Source organism: Oryza glaberrima, chromosome 2 (genome assembly GCF_000147395.1).
Source record: "Oryza glaberrima chromosome 2, OglaRS2, whole genome shotgun sequence".
Classification (NCBI taxonomy): Eukaryota; Viridiplantae; Streptophyta; class Magnoliopsida; order Poales; family Poaceae; genus Oryza; species Oryza glaberrima.
The window spans coordinates 4226107-4242855 of NC_068327.1; the positions used below are offsets into that span (position 1 = coordinate 4226107).

Below are 16749 nucleotides of genomic sequence, written 5' to 3' on the forward strand. Positions count from 1 at the left end.
AGATAAGGAGGTGACAGGGTAAAGTGTGGGAGAAAAGACAGAGTACTTCAAGCATGCGTTCTCTGTCTTCTTGTGGCTGAATTTCTCTGTACCAAGCATGAGGTTTCTCTCTACCAAGCATAAGGGGTGGTTTTTAGTGCTTCTTTGGAGGAAAAGGCTAGATCACAACAATCAAATTGAGTAACACCAAATCAAAGTAATTTAGTGATTTTGTAAGCCTGCTAATAGATCTGGATAGGAGTTGAGCCCTGAGAGAAAGAGGGTGACAGAAAGAGGAGTGAGCACGCGGCGAGGACAGGATAGATTTTATGCCGGCCATCACGCCATGTGCTCACTCTCTTCTGTCAATCTCATGAGAGCTTCTCCGTGCTAGAAATTTCTTGCTCTTACTTGTCATTAGAGAACCTATTTAGTTCCGAATCATCGAAATCGAGAAATCGAGAAAAACGAGTAAAAACTCAAAGAAAAACCAAATAAAACCTCAAGAACTCAAGAGAAAGAATCATAAACGGAAGAGAGGTTTTCTTCTTGGATCCGGTGAGCGGCCACCGTACTGAGCTTGAAAGGAGAGGTGGTGAGAGAAAAGGACCCTCTCCCTCTATCTCTCTCTCTCCCTCCCTCTTTGTTTCTTGGTGTTTGCTTCTTGGAGCAGAGGAGATGGATGGGACGGGTGATGGTCGTACCTCCCAGGGCTGAAGGTTTATGCGTAGTAGTACTAGTTATAGACCCTGCTCCTGCCTTGCAGTAGTGAAGTTCCAATTAGCAAGAGCTAACAATGTGTGTACAGTGAGAACTCCTACTTGCATTTTGATTAATTACATGTCAGATTTTGGAGGAGGACAAGGTACCAATATCCCACCCAAAAATTAAAGAAAGTTTACTTTGCCACTGTTCATAGTACGACAATGGTACCTCCGATGAACTTCCATTAATTCGATGAAGTTAGTTGATCTTAGTTTATCATGACCATTGTTTACTCTCTAGTCTCTTCCTTGGACAGATCTGAGAGGAGGTACATGGCAAACTTTGAAGAGAGGTATTAGGATTTTAAAATAGCCATGCTGATTTCCATATCTGAAGCTTTGTAAGGTAGTTTAGCCCTTGCGTTAAATTCGACGAAACAGGGCCTCTAGTTTAGCAGTAAGTGGTAGAGTGGTCAAGCTGATTGCTTGAATTGGCCGTTGAAAGCTTTGCTCCAAGCCGCACATATTTGTCTGGTCATGGAAAGCTCGGTTGGTGAAAATATTTTATCCATGTGCATGATCTATTTGTATTGCGACATATGAATATATATAGACCAATTAAGAACAGAAAGTCAAATACTAGTTTGATTTCACTGGAGCATTTCTTCTCCCTCCAGTCACGCAAACATATCGGTTTAGACATGTTTATCTCAAACTTTAAAAACATTGGACATCAATACAATTGTAATTATTTAGATTGAATGTATGAAAAATCATATAGTATTACATATATATAATTATAGATTTTCCTTGAAAAGTACTTTTATAGTATTATAACTTATTGAGTTTTCAAATGTTTCACAATAAATATTAGCTACCAAAGTTATTTTTAGGACAGCGCTGAGATGTCCAGAACATGTTTTTGTAGTAGTTGATTAGTAGAGCTAGCATAAGACGGTGGTGGTTATGTTGATTCAATTCAAGCATCTATTCTCCTTAAAATCAGATATGCTGTGTACACCTCATGCACGTTTCATTTTTGAACTTTGGAAAGGTACTTTTGATCAACATTTCTTCTGCCAATAAATTACTACTGTAGTAAATTAGTTTGACCGTTTACGCTGCAGCAATACCGTAGAAGCAAAGAATGCGTACCTGATCGAGTTGTCCTACAGGCAGCAAGCATTAATGATGGCCTCTGACTTGTATATATGGCTTTTGGCCGTCTTTATATGCGCAGAATCTGTCCTGTGTGTTTGATTTTCGTCTCCAGGCTCTCTATGACCCTTTGCAAAACAGATGACACATTCCCTGGCCTCCTTTCCCCTGACAAATATATAGAACTTCTGATAAAATGTCAAATTCTAAGGACTATTGGACATGCCATAATCAACTACTAATACTATCAACCAATTCTCTTCTGTTTGGGATGTCACCAAAATAAATCAAACATGTAATAACACAACATGTTGGCCAAATAGCTAGGCCGCTAGCTGGAATGCTGCAGCTGAGCAGGAGATGTTAAAGTTCAGTGACATCCCCAAGGATTAAACAAACTACCCGTGGATTCTCTCTTTTGCATGGTTTGACGTACTTGCAGCGCTACCAAGGGTATGAAAACGTTGACCTGATTGCAATCGCAAGAAATAGAAGTGAATTACCGACACAAAAACAATATGATGACGGGAGGCATTACGTTCCTCGGTTATCAACAATGACATGGGCCCTATTTGGTTACATGGACTAATTATTAGCCCCATCTTTTAGCCCTAAATTAGCCCCAAAAAATCCAAATATATGGGCTAATTTAAGGCTTAAGTGAATTAGCCACCCTCAAAACATTAGCTCCTCCAAGGGGTGATAATGGGGCTAATTTTCTGTGGGGACCATAAAAAAGTAGCCCTATCTCCCTTCCTCTCTCCTCTCTCTCTACTCTCTCTCCACCTTTTAGCCCTATATTAGCCCATAGATCCAAACATATCATCCTAAGCTAATGTTTAGCCTACTAATTCAAGACTAAACATTAGCTCTTAAAATTAACTCTGGGCTAATCTTCCAAACAGGGCCATGGAGATGAACACAGCAACTAAATTAAATTAGCGAGATGCACTTGATAATGTAGTGACAAGGGATGTGTGGTTTCAACCCTGAGGTCTCATGTTCAATTCACAACGCGCTCATAATTTCTTCTTAAGAAAATGTTGGAGGGATATCTTTCTCCGAATCTCTTTTTGCGTTCACGTCGACTACTCCACTTGTCCCCCAAACTTGGGGTGTGTTTAGTTCACGTAAAAATTGAAAGTTTGGTTGAAATTGGAACGTTGTGACGGAAAAGTTGAAAGTTTGTATGTGTAGAAAAGTTTTGATATGATGAAAAAGTTGAAAGTTTGTAAAAAAATTTTGGAGCTAAACTCACTCGGCCTTGATATACTCGCATTGACTAGATAGGCACCGCCTTCTTTGGGACGATAGCTGAGTTGGACAGACTCGTACAGATCGAAATATTGAAGAAATGCATGCATGACGATCAGTGAGCACCCGACATGCACCCTCACATCATTTGACAACTCGATCTACTGCAACCCTTATCTCATAGCTATAGCTAGTATTTGTCCATTTAATTAATATATAGTAATACATAAATTATGATAGTATTAATTAATAATTCCGCTACCAGACCATAATATAAACTCTTATTTGCAATGCATTAATTTTGCATAAAAACAATCTAAATCCCAAAGGAATTAGAAAATTCAAATTCCAAACGTGGTCAAAATGTTCTAAAATTAGTAGTGGTCAACTGACACAAGCTATTCTTGCATTCATATATATTAACAACGTATGATTTCTAGGTCAATAAAAAGGTGCCTCCTCAAGGTCATATCTGTGATAGCAATCTTAACAGGCAAATTTGATGATGAAGAGTCCCTACCAATCTGACTCAGAGTAGCAATCATATGTTTTCTAACGCAGGCTGGCTCCCAATGGCAAGATAATCCAAAATTTCTCCCCTTACACCACAAGGCCATGAGACATAACTTTCGTTGTTTTTTTCCTTACAACCGAATTTCCCAATGCAGCCCCGCTCTATTATATATTAATTGTTCACATTCGATGTTTGCAATGTAACATTGGGGTGTTCTTTTAATCATCGATGATTAGTACAATCCAGCTTTATAACACACATATAGAAAGCCCAGAAGAAGTCACATAGGAGGGCTTTCCATTCCTAAGAAATTGAAGTGCTTCAAACAGAATCAGCGGGATGCAAATACTAGTAGGACCCTTGTAATCCCATGGCCTGAGTGACAGAGGAAACTACTACCAGCAGGACCAGTACTGCAGGGACCCCAGACATGCATGCCCCAATCAATGTGATTGACGCGCACCTTATCTTGTACTCCCTCCGTGCTTTTTACTCCTACTCCCTCTCTCCCAATATAAATGCAATTTAGTATAAATTTGGGCAGTATCCTAAAACTATTCATGCATGCAACGACATTGATCACTTCTATTCTTTTTTTTCCTCCCAAAAGTTTTATAATTAATTAAAGTATTTTGAATGCTAAATAGTAGTATAACTTTACTATTTGTGTTTACTATAAACATTACTATAATTTAAAAGTGGTTATCCAAATACATAGTCAAAATCTCTTTAAGACAGAGGTAGTAAAAGGGGAAAAAAAGAGTACTTAAGGGTGGTGAAGGGTCTAACATTTTTCTTTGAGGGTTGGGATTAAAATGAGATGGGCTAAATTTTTATACATTTTTAACCTAAAAATATATAAGAGCTAATAGGATTGTGAAATGACATACTACTTTGTCCTATAAAAAACTTAATCCTAGCTACTAACCTACTCCCTCCATAAAAAAGTCTAATTCTAAGGATGAATTTGAACCCTTGTGTGTCCAGATTCATCCCTAAAAATAGATTTTTTTTTGAACGGAGGGAGTAGGCATATTTTTTTAGGCTCATGGCTAGGATTTTTTTTTTCTTTTACAGGGGTATTTATAACTCAACACATTACCATTCCTACTCGTAATATACTGGTACTACCACAGTACTACTACAATAACTCTCATCCATTCTACAGGTTGTTATTACTAGCAGAGCTGACCACTGCTGAGCTATCCGCCTATCCCTTCCATGATTCCATCCCCCAACCCTCCAGTGGCTGGCAGCAGCAGCAGCGTTTGGTTGCAGCACCACACCGTCACACGCGGTGGCTACCGTCGAAGGTGCGTGCATTGCATGCCTAGTACGAGTAGTAATTTAACAAAAAGGAATTGTTTGCCTGTTCTTTTTCTCTATTCTATTTTATTCATTTTGGCTGCGTTTCGCTCTCGGGGCCCGGAGCGGCGGGTCCTTGTCGGACATTCGGCACCGGCGCTGTCGACCCGTGATTGGCTCACCGCGGTAGTGGGCCAGCCGTCGACGCCTGGGAATGGCCGTTGGTGGGCCCATCCCGGCCGCTGCCCCTGAGGCTTGGAGAAAGCCATGGCGGGTAGAGTGGGCGCAGTACAGCAATGTCGACTCTAGACCTAGTTAGTACTTGTTGCTGCCAAAATTACGTCCGTACCCCTTGACAAATCATACTATGGCCTTGTTTATATTCCAACTTTTTCATCACATCGAACTTTTCTACATGCACAAACTTCCAACTTTTCTGTCACATCGTTACAATTTCTTTAAACTTCTAATTTTAGCGTGTAACTAAACACAGCCTATAACGTCCCACTAATCCAACTTGAAAAGCATAGCTGATGGCAAATTTGCTTAGGCCATGTTTAAATTTCAACTTTTTTTCTTCAAACTTTCAACTTTTTCGTCACATCAAATATTTGGATACATGTATAGAGCATCAAATATGGACGAAAGAAAAACCAATTGCACAGTCCGACTGTAAATTGCGAGACGAATCTTTTGAGCCTAATTACGCCATGATTTGACAATGTGATGCTACGGTAAACATTTGCTAATGATGGATTAATTAGACTTAATAAATTCGTCTCGCAGTTTACACGCGAAATATGTAATTTGTTTTGTTATTAGTCTACGTTTAATACTTCAAATGTATGTCCGTATACTTAAAAAAAATTTGGCACACGAACTAAACACAGCCTTAGATTCCAACTTTTTTCTTCAAATTTCCAACTTTTTCGTCATATCAAATGTTTGGACACATGTATGGAGCATCAAATGTGGACAAAAAGAAAAACTTATTGCACAGTCCGACTGTAAATCGCGAGACGAATCTTTTGAGCCTAATTACATCATGATTAACCATAAGTGCTACAGTAACCCACATGTGCTAATGACGGATTAAATTAGGCTCAAAAGATTCGTCTCGCAGTTTATAGTCAGAATCTGTAATTTGTTTTGTTATTAGTCAACGTTTAATACTTCAAATGTGTGTCCGTATACGTCAAAAAAAAATTGGCCAAATTTTTACAGCATCTAAACACGGCCTTAATGACTCGTAAAATTTCTTTGAAATTGACGCACATTTTTTTGTAAAAAAAAATAATATCTCAAGACACATAAGCATTAGGTAATAATGTGTCTCTAGTACTAAATCACGCGTACCAGCATGTACAGATATATGCTCAATTGGTTGTTATAAGTACCTTCAAAACAAAAGATGATCGAAATGCCAAATTGATCATAGTAGCAATTTTTTTTCTAGCATCATGGTGCAAATGGTTTTAAAAAACCTTACATGACTTGGGAGATATTGTTCTTCAAAGCTTGACTTTTTTTGCAATTTATCTCTCCACAAGTAGTAATACTATACTATTACTTGCTACTACTAGTCTGTTGTACTTTACTACAATCACATCACGATGTTACTACACTGCGTTTTACTGTATTTTTTGGGTAGTGTTACTGCATAAACACGTGGTAACGTGTACCTTCCGTGCAGTAACACTTTTACTTTTGTGCAATAACAAGTATATGGTTAGCATCTGAGACTTTTAACCTATATATTTTTGCTTCAATTCCTGATTTACTGTAATTCACCACAATATTACTGTCACATCTTACACATGTAGTAACACTATATTGGTGGGAGGAGACCGGTTTTCTTGAGAAGAGGGAGGAAGAACGGTTTCTTGAAGAGGGGAGTACGTAGATGCATTTTGAAGTTTAACCCTCTACATGCAGTAACACTATAGCATCATGGTGGGAACGATTTTAAAAAATAATATATATCTTGTGAGATATTGCTTTTCAAAGATTGGCACTTTGAACTTTAACCCTCCACATGCAGTAACAGAATGTGTAACTTGCAGTAACAAGGGCATATACATGCAGTAACATGGTTTTACCAAATGTATAAAATTGTTCAAAATACTCCTACATCAATCAGACCTCGCTCAAAGTTACCTACAGACATTACCTATAGCCTACCTATTTAATCTTCATCTCGTAAAAATGACATAGTAAAACTACAATTATCGTGCAGTAACATAGCTACTTTGAAGTGGTAACATGCACCTACCATGTAGTAACACTTCTACTTTTGTGCAGTAACAAGTATATGGTTAGCATGTGAGGCTTTAACCTAGTAATACTAGTCACTTGAATGTAATAAACCTATATATTTTTTGTAGTAACCGGACGTGTTACTATATTTCGTGATGGCGTTACTATGAAAAGGGTGGGAGTACATAGATGGAGGAAGGAGACCGGTTTTCTTGAAAAGAGAGAGGAAGGCCAAGTTTTTGGGTAGAGAGAGAGAGATAGGGAGAGGAGAAAGCGAAGGGATCATGAGAGGAAGAGAGAGACCAAGATTATATCTATTTTGTTACTACACACTAGTTACATTATTACTATATTTATTTCACAATGTTACTACGGGGTTGCAGTAACATATAGTACAAAGCAGTAATGAGCGGGAGGAAATACTAAAGTTTAGGAATCGTTAGATCTACAAACAATAATCAATAGTGTGGTGGTGACCCCTACTCATGTAAATTAAATGATGGCATATCATGTTACAATAGTAATCTATAATTCTGATGGTAATATTACTATAGCTGTGTAGTAAAAGATTTGGGATAGTGCAGTAAGATGGTTTGAAGTGTATACTAACAACCATCCTAGTACCATTACTACATGTTTTGTGCCAAATACTACAGGATTTAGCACGTATGAGAAGATAAAATTTTACTAAGAAAACTCTATCACAACTGAGAAATAACCTATTGGTTAGTGCCATGTGGTAATTTGAGTTGAAGGTCTTGAGTTCTATTCCCACTGAAAGCAAAATTTTCCTTTATTTTTTTCTCTCTCTCAAAAAAAGAGAGAGGTGGTTTTTTTCTCTCTCAAAAAAAGAGAGAGGTGGAGGGTAAGAGAGAGGTGGAGGGGGATGGGGAGAAAAAAAGAGGAGAGGGGGAGCGATCAGGAGGGGAGCGATCGGGAGGAAAAAAAAGGAGAGGGGGAGGGTCGCGTGCTCGGGTGGGGGAGGGGGGATCGCGAGGCGGGGAGCGATCGGGAGGAAAAAAAAAGGAGAGGGGGAGGGTCGCGCGCTCGGGTGGGGGAGGGGGGATCGCGAGGCGCGCGAGAAGGTGGGGTGGGGGGATCGGGAGGAAGATGGGAGGGGGGTACAGAATAGTTATTCTATACCCCGGGTGTAGAATAGTCTTACCCTATATATATATGTATATATCAAATATGTTAGTGTTACTTGTTTGCTTACTTAAATATATATATGATATACACTTGTTTGAAACCAGATATTGGACTATTCTATAAAATCAGTAAATATTAGGGGCTAATTGTAAAAACTATAAAAGAAATGATGGGGAGGCTGCCACCACCATCACTATTGTCTTTTAAATGAGTATAGATGTTTATTGGAAGGCTAAAATCCTCTACGCCATACTTCCTCCGTCCGAAAATAAGTCCAACTCTAGATATGAAAGTTGGACTTATTTCGGTACAGTGGGAGTATTTAGCAGCTTGTGAGCTTGCCTTACAAACTCCAATTAGCTGCATATATATATGTGCGCATGGTGCCATTTGCAAGGAGCTAGATTGTTAACGACAGCACTACAGGGTGTATAAGTTGACCCATTCAAATTTAAATAACTTGTTTTTCAGTATACATCTTTTAGCTGGCCGGAATCAGGTACAAGATAAGCTATATCCTAGGAGTACTATAAACATTCCATCATATCCAAACTATAGATATTCTCATATATTTTTAATCGTTAATTTTAAGGAGTCGGTGCATATCGCAGTATATATACTGGACCAAACTTTTGAAGACCAGATTAGATTCAGCAGTGTTTAAGATTTGATGTCACAGAGAACATCGTGATGTAGACCGGATAAAATGTTGTTTATTTATAGAGCTAGCTGGACCATCGTTTAGACGGTGTTTAGATTAAGGGTAAAAATTTTTGCCGTGTCACATCGGATATATGGACAAACATTTAATGTATTAAACATAGTCTAATAAAAAACAAATTACATATTCTGCCTGTAAACTGCGAGACAAATTTATTAAGCTTAATTAATACATCATTAGCGAATGTTTACTGTAGCACCACATTGTCAAATCATGGAGCAAGTAGGCTTAAAATATTCGTCTCGCAAATTAGTCACAATCTGCGTAATTAGTTTTTTTTAAGCCTATATTTAATATTTCATACAGGTGTTCAAACGTTCGATCAGACGCTGGCAAAGCCCAGACGCCACCATTGATCCCAGGTGCTATACCATTATAATGATCACAGGTTTCAGGGCCAGTTTAATTCGTCTCGCGATTTCCCCCTAACCGTGCAATTAATTTTTCTAATCTATATTTAATGCTACATGCATGAGTTTAAAGATTCGATATGATGTTTTTAGAAAAAAAAAATTTGGGAACTAAACCAAGCCTCAAAAGAAAAATGGATCACATTATCACAATATAGAGTACTCCTATTCCTATATCTCAAATAAACTGAAGTATCAATTGAATAGATGGATAGCCAGTCCTCGAAAGAAGCAGCACTAGAAAGTACAGGAAAACTTACAGTTAGAGTATCATCCAGCATAGCATCCTGGTCGTCGAACCTGAGCTGGATGGTTATAACCTACGTAAGTACAGGAAAACTTACAGATTGTCATATCCAGCAGAACTATCTGGTCTTGGGTTGTCACTAGCTTCCTTCCCACAAAGTTTTAATTTTCAGTTTTTTTTAAGAAAGTTTTCTCTTATATGCTTAATTTGCTTGCAGTTGAATTTACACTGCAGCTTTTCATTTCCAGATTAAGAGAAGGTGTTGCTATGTACTATGTCCATCACATTCTTCAACTAGTACTTAATTTCAGTAACCCTGTTTTGCAGCTAAACATCTAGAGATACGTAATATTATGTAAACAACATTTTAGAAAATCTATTGTTAGTTTGAATTGCCAGTAATAACTTCCAAAGATTTTTCCAAATGAAGGTAAAGTAACTAAGCATGGCTATTATATGAACTGAAGGACAAAATGAAGTAAATTTGAGTTCATACCGAAGAGACTGAGGAAATAACCCGGTATCTTAACCTGCCAGCCATTGAAATATTAGATTTAACTTGAGCCAAATTAGGAGGGAACTAACAAACAATTGATGATAAATTCAACAAGGAAAAATCAAAAGAAAAAATGGTAGTTAAAAATAATATAATTACTAATTTGGGAGTTCCTAAACTTTGGATGAATTGAGTTTGGATTGATCATTACATGATTCTTCACTCTACATTAATCCTGCCCTTTTAAAAGCTCAACATCGTTCCATTAAGAAGCAAAACAAATATTGCGATGTAGGCATTGTGCAATATTCTAAAAAAATCCTAGAACACCTAGAGACTTCGAAATTCTCATATGAAAACTACTTTCTCATGGAAATACATCAGCAAACCAGCCAGAAGTTAGAATAACATGTATTCTTGTTTTTCGAAACAATACTTTCCTGAGTAGAGAGACAAACTACAATAATAACCATTCAGAAAACATATTCTAAAATTATATATAGTATGTCAATCGTCCTCACAGATTACAATTGCAGAGTGATCAATCTGAGCATAAAACTCAACAAATTAATAATAGTGGGCACCCAAACTATATAGCAAGCCATTATAAAATCTGCTACTTTTAGCAAAAAAACCTGTCTGATCGACCAGTTAAATTTTTTTTCACCATATGGACATTTAAATATATACTACTTCATTCGTAAAATATAGGGGATTAAGTCAATGCATCTTCCATCCCAAATGGAAAAGTATCGTTTCATCCGTAACTCCGTATCAATTAACTCACTTTCAAAAGATAAAATAGTGCCCATATTTGGAAACCAGATCAATTGAAGGTACCCAGCTACAATTCCAAACAGAGATACATGAATGCACCAGTGAGCTACGGTACAACTAAATTAGATGACCTACGTCTTGAAGCTGACATCGTAGCAGGAAAAAAAACTAACATCGTTTTCATTTTAATTAGTTTATCTGGAGCTAGCACTGTTCTGGAACAGTGATACATGCATCTCGATGGATCATGTTCAGCTCCAGAAACATCTTTAATCACATGTGAAAGCTAGCCAGCTGCTAAGGTCAAATGGAAAAGCATGTTCAGCATCTACTAACAGATTTATGATTTTATCCCCACTAATTTCTTGTGTACTTTTTTAATATAATGACTACTACCTCTGTTCCAATATAAGTGTAATCTAGATAGACAGCTGTCCAGATTCATAGTTCTATGATAAGTCACATCTATACTAGGTTGTATTTATATTTATAGTGTAATCTAGATAATTTCTAGTGTACATGCATCTGATCTCTTGGAAAAGCTTTGCAAAATATTCCAGATAACCTCAGCGCTTGAGAGTTTGTGCATCGATTGTCAAATGCCCTGAAATAGATTGGTGCATAGATCTGTAGCTTCCTCACATGTACATCCGGATGCACAAATATACTCCAAGTAAAGGTGGTGAAGATGTGACTGGTGTGAGATGGGCACTCCTAGAGTAGACTAGCTACAAGTCCATGGAAGGCGATATAGGAGCGGGACCAATTTGCCAGCATCAAGATCAAATTTAAAGAAGAGAATTGTGTCTGTATGATTTCTAAGCAATTAGGTGAGACATCTGGGGACTGATCGATGAAGGACCACTTACGCTGCGACACATACCACAGTTCCTTTTTGAGAAGAGAATAGATGCAATATGCAAGGCATTGTGTGCCCCTCGACAAGTCTCTCCCTGTCGTGACCCTAGCTTAGAAAGCAAACAGATAAGGGAACAAATAAATGTGTCGCACCAATGGCTAGTAAGATCAGTTTGAGCGAAATGACCACTCAGGTATGGTAAAGAAAGTAGTAGGATCGATCAATGGTGTCACATGTTGAAATCCGAATCACCATTAACCAATGGAAACAAGCGCACTGCCGTACTGTCCTACCAACGCCACTCCTTGTTGATCCCTTTTCCCCACTGAGACGCAATTTAACATTTCCTTTCACACATTACCTTTCACTTCCCCAACAAGCCAACTTTTTACTAGTGTTGAGCTATATGGTATAATGTGCACATGGCAATAGCACTGGCTCGAATTGGATCGGAAAATATAATTCAGGAAAAAAAATTAGCATATAAAATTCTGGAGATTTTACCACGTTCTGAACTAGAACCGAGAGGTAAGGACCACAAGCAATATATAAGCATGGGAGGGACACTCACCAGCTAAGCAATTCATAGCATGATAGCAAGATGCCGAGCAAAATGTGGCAGTACGATTGCATCTCGATCGCTGGGCTCTAGCTCGCCCCACGGGACCTAGCCAATTGGACCAGTTGCTACAGCTGCACAGACAAGTGGTCAAAGTCAAGTTAGTGTGTCAAGCAATAATTCCTCTAAAAGGGCCTGCTTACTTACTGAGAGTCCATCCATCGACCTCCTCCATGATTCTATGACCTGTGGCCCAGCTTCTGCCCTCTGAAGCAGCAGACAGGATCGATAGCAGTTATACAACAGCTATCTAGCAGCAGTCTGCTGCTGGGTTAACTGGAAAGTGACCAAACTGAACGGAACATGCATCCACTGTGCTAGAGCCCAGAACCAGAGAAGCAAAGAAACTAATTTGAGTGATACCTCTCAATGTACTGTGATGGGCATGTAAATCTGACCGGTGACTCCATCAGATGGCACTAACTTCACATGCTGCTGCTGAAAAGCGAGCGTCAATCTCCCTACCACAGTGCAAAAACCTGCAGAGCAATCTACAGTCATGTTGACTTGCACAGGGCGACATTATTCGCGGTGTCAGCTTTCAAGCAAATCATTTTCAGAAAGCAGCTGCCCATTGTGCACAAACTGCGCATCAGCTCATCAAATCGGGTTGCCAGAAAAAAAGTCTAGTATACACCCAAGGAGTGCATGCCATTGGTTGAAAAAGAAATGTATTGCAGCAAAAAATGCATTCCCTGATACGGTGTGTACAAGAGTTGCACGATCATCTAGTAGCTAGGACTACTAGCTAGGAGAGGTCACGAGTCACATGTGGAAGCTACTGTTTCATATTTCAGCTACATCATGTACTCCCATTTGGTGTAGATAGATCATAGATACAAGCCGCACTAAGGTATTACTACAAAAGAAGAGAAAATTTCACAATCTTACAGACATGTGGCTTTTCCAGACGATTTTTTTCTTCTGAAAATCACTGTCACAGCTTACCATTAATCTTAGGTGGATTGTTCGCGGGTTTCACCCTAAGGCCTGGTTTAGTTCGCAAAATTTTTTTCCCAAAAACATCACATCGAATCTTTCGACACCCAAATAAAGCATTAAATATAGATGAAAAAACTAATTGCACAGTTCGCATGGAAATAGCGAGACGAATCTTTTGAGCCTAATTAGTCTATGATTAGCCATAAGTACTACAGTAACCCACATGTGCTAATGACAGATTAATTAAGCTTAATAAATTCGTCTCGCGGTTTCCAGGTGAACTATGAAATTAGTTTTTTCATTCGTGTCCGAAAACCCCTTCCGATATCCAGTCAAACGTCACAGGAAATATGGAACTGACAGGAACACGGGAACAATATTGTCCCTCCCATGTTAAACCTAAAATAAGTAGCATCCCGTGTTCCTCAATCCTATTTCTCGACCCATGGATCTGGGAACTTGTGGGATAGGTTTCACCCACTTCACCTAACCCTACCATGGCACCACGCCACTATCCCGCATGCTCCTTGCTTCTTTACAGTGGGCTAGGACTAAATTCACCACAAGGTGACCATATTTCACCAAGCCTGGTCTTATAAAATAGGCAGCTAATACTATTGACCATCTGTGAAGCCTTGGATAAGCTTAGAAGAAATTTTCTGATACTCACATTCACATGTGCAACTATTTTCCTATGCTGCCACAGCATCGGACATGCAACCTAACGTGTGCTTTAGGCTCATAAAAAAGAACAGTACAGGCACAAATAATTCTAGACAGTATATTGATCAGTGTCACATACATAATGTTAGTGAGAGGGAGCTAAAACAAGATGGGCTCACCTTGGCATCTTTCTTCAGTCAACCAGAAATGTCCCTTGATTTTCTGGCCCAACTGCAGCAATACAAGCCGGAATAAAAGCCTCTTTGTCTCCTTCCGAGGCTCCAGTCAAGCTTGTTTTAGAAATCCGAGACAAGTTGGTGAGTAGAACAAAATAAGTTTGGGCTAATAGATTGGCCGCAGCTCTCAAGATCCTGGATTGTACTGAAGAAGAACATTCATGTATCAAATGAGAATATAACCTGATAGATAAGTGGGCATGTCGGATACAGATGGATTGATCAATTCAGGTAAAGAAATAGAAGTTCGCCTGCTAATCTTTATTTGCATGTGAACCATCCATTTCTTTGCATGTATAGAATCTACAGCTGTGGCCACAATACTCGTGATGAAATTAAAAGCTAGCTAGACGGATACATGCACGCACAAATCTTGTGATGATACAAAGAGACAAGGAAAAACAAAAGATAGTCCGAAATCAGATAGTGCGGACATGAAACATGGCGTCACATACTCATAAAAAAGTTGGATACACACAATACACAGTAGGTCGATGTGCAAACTAGCCAAATTCATGCGCGAAGAACAGTCCAGGTTCTGTCCAAAAAAACAAAACAATTTAATTTTACAATCTAACAAGATCTTGCTAATTAATTTATATTCGAAACAGATATACCGCCACATGTTACTCTGAGACAAACATACCATGGCAGACATGAATACAAGAGAAGTCCAATCCAGTTTTAGGTTTATTGTATGCAGCTATCTGTACTAGGCTGGAAATTAACAAAATGCACACTGACAATCTGGTTGTGTTTGTATACAAAGCTTACACATTGCGAAGTCATGCATCAGCAATAAGAACAAAAATACTTGAAAGGATATTTCACTTGTTAAGGGGATGCTTTAGCAGCATATAAACAAAAATACACAGGGTCTATAATACAAAAAAGGTGTTTCTACCTGACATACACTAAAATCATATAGAAGTGACAAAAAAAATTTCAAGGTCATTATCCTGTGCAATGTTCTAATGTGTGCATAAAATGGCAAACTGCTATATACTACATACCTAAAGGGATGTATAAATACAAAGAGCTTCAAGATTTGGCACTTTTAATGGAAAAATACAAATGAATTATATAAACTATAAGTTGAATTTGAAAGCACGAAACCTCCAATTTAAACTTCGTATATTTGTTGCATAGTGTTACCTGAAGTTGGCATGCAAGCTAAGTCGTGCATGCAGTTCAAAACTAACAATCCATATGGATGAACAAGTCCAATAGAAAGGACATCATAGACACAAACATATTATTATTGCTGTGCACATTCTTCTTCTAAGACGACTGTTACATAGAAGAAATTGACTGGCAGTTCCAGTACCAATGATAACCAAAACCGTAGTGATTGATTATGGGAATGCAGTAGAGATCCATGTAAACACGTTTTAGGCTGTGTTTAACAGTTGCATGCATATTCAAATTCAGTTTGCTGTACCAAATGCTAACTTCAAGATCAATCTTCAGAGCAGCACATGCATGATCAGATGAAAACAGCATACAACATAACAATTCAGGGAGAAGGACAAATGTATATGGATAAAATTCAGGTTGGTGTCCTAGCTAGTTATACACACCCAGAAGTTTCGGACCACATTGCAAGCAAACTACAAGCACAGAGTCATCTCACCCAGAAGTTGTGAGATAACAACCTTGTAATTTATATCCCTTCCTGGGATTGAGCAGCCGCTACGGCGTACTGATGGTATTTTACTCCTGATTAATACAAAGGTGTGCAATCCTTCTGCGCATTCCCTAAAAAAATCGACCATCCGTTAAATGCGAATTTCTGTCCAGTTAACCATCAGACTTGATTTTGCTCGAAAACACAATTCGAAAATCGTAGAATCTAGTAGCCAATAGAACATAATGCTGAGGATTATAGCCAGGAAATTGATCCCACAGATCGGTTCCCTCCACAAATTTCCCAACTCGCGTAAAACAATCTGCGCGCCTTGCAAGAGAAATTGTCGAAACAAATGATCACAGCGAAGGTGGCCACGTTTCGTGAGCCCAGATCAACCCCTATTCGGGGCCTAAAGCAGCAGGCGCTATATTAGCAGAGGCCGCACCGAATGACCGAATTCGCAGCCCCAAACCCGCACAAATCCCCCCATCGAAAACACCAAACTCGCCGCTGCGCAGTGGGCAACCGAAACGAAATCGAGGAGAGAGCGAGGTAGGGAACTGGGAATCTGATAATAAAAACAACGGAAGCGGAAGGGGATGCCTCGAACCTCCCTCCATGCGGGAGCAGAGCGCGCGCGCGCGCCACATCGGGGACAGCGGCGGAGGCGGCTGATCCGCGCCATCGCGACGGTGAGAGGTGCTCCACCTCCATTGCCGCGGCGCGCCACCCCGGAGGCGCTAGGGTTTCGGTTCGCGGCCTTCGGATCAGCGGCGCGCGGCCGCTCGCCGTGGTGGCGGTGGTGCGGGGCGCGCGTTGGCGGCAGAAGA

At 39.2% G+C, this 16749-nt stretch overlaps 1 long non-coding RNA gene across 6 annotated transcripts in view; it reads right to left on the reverse strand.

The window, feature by feature from the left end:
* Positions 1-16749, reverse strand: part of LOC127762803 (uncharacterized) — a 29317-nt gene extending 12568 nt beyond the window's left edge. For 2 of the 6 annotated variants that reach the window (XR_008015581.1, XR_008015577.1), the window contains exon 1: positions 47-702. This is a non-coding gene — a long non-coding RNA (uncharacterized LOC127762803). Of the gene's footprint in view, positions 1-46; positions 730-1838; positions 2010-9710; positions 9771-10193; positions 10228-12400; positions 12523-12595; positions 12656-12811; positions 12928-14232; positions 14435-15944; positions 16048-16529 lie in introns of those variants that run through there. The other 4 variants (XR_008015582.1, XR_008015580.1, XR_008015578.1 and 1 more) reach the window with 4 other exon arrangements.